Raw genomic sequence first — 1,170 nt, forward strand, 5'->3', positions numbered from 1 at the left:
CTGCAAAGTCGATTCCGATTGAGAGTTCTTCGATTCTGGAAAGAGCATCTGCGACGACGTTGTTGCTTCCAGATATGTGTCGTATATCAGTGGTATATTGGCTGCTGAAATCGAGGTATCGGAACTGTCTTGGAGAACACTTGTCACTTTTTTGCTAAAATGCAAATGTAATAGGTTTGTGCTCCGTATACACAGTAAAGATCCTACCTTCTACCATGTGTCTAAAGTATCTAATGGATTTATATACGGCTAGTAATTCTCGGCCGTAGGCACCGTACTTGCGTTCCTAGGTACACAACTTCTTCGAAAAGAAACCCAGAGGTTCCCATGCGTTGTTTACTCGTTGCTGCAGTGCTGCTCCAACAGCGAAATCAGCAGCGTCTGAAAAAATGGCAAGAGGAGCTCCTGGTGCTGGAAAAGCTAGTTGAGCGGCTACTGCAATACTTTTCCGGGACTCTTTGAAGGCATTGACAGCTTCCTCAGTCCAGGTGATCACTGCATTACCTTTTAGGTTACCGTGTAGCATGTCGTTCAATGAAGCCTGTAGAGTTGTAGCATTAGGTATGCAAATCCGGTAAAAATTCAATGTACCTACAAATCGACGTAGTTCTTTAGCTGTTTTTGGTTGCGGATAATTCAAAATAACTTCGACTTTCTCTGGAAGGGGTCTAACACCGTTCTTAGAAACTTCGTATCCAAGAAACTTAACGGCGCATTCTACCCAGATACATTTTGATGGATTGATAAGAACTCCGTAGGTTTTGAACCGACCAAGAACTTGACGTAGGTGGAGCTCGTGTTCTTCTTCTGTTTTCGACGCCACGAGAACATCATCGATATAGCAGTAAACGAAATCGAGATCTCGAAGTACTTCATTCATGAAACACTGGCAGGTTTGCGCTGCGTTTCGAAGGCCAAACGACATGTACGGGAATTCAAATAATCCGAACGGTGTGGTGATGGCTGTTTTATGTATGTCCTCATCAGCAACTGGGATTTGGTTGTAGGCTCTCACAAGGTTAATTGTTGTGAAGATCTTCTTTCCGTGTAGAGATTGGGCGAAATCTTCGATGTGGGGTACTGGGTACCTGTCCGGGATGGTCCGTGCGTTGAGTCTCCGATAATCTCCGCAAGGTCGCCATTCACCTCCCTTTTTTGGTACCATATGCA

This window comes from Belonocnema kinseyi, chromosome 3, assembly GCF_010883055.1.
Source record: "Belonocnema kinseyi isolate 2016_QV_RU_SX_M_011 chromosome 3, B_treatae_v1, whole genome shotgun sequence".
In the NCBI taxonomy this organism is placed as follows: Eukaryota; Metazoa; Arthropoda; class Insecta; order Hymenoptera; family Cynipidae; genus Belonocnema; species Belonocnema kinseyi.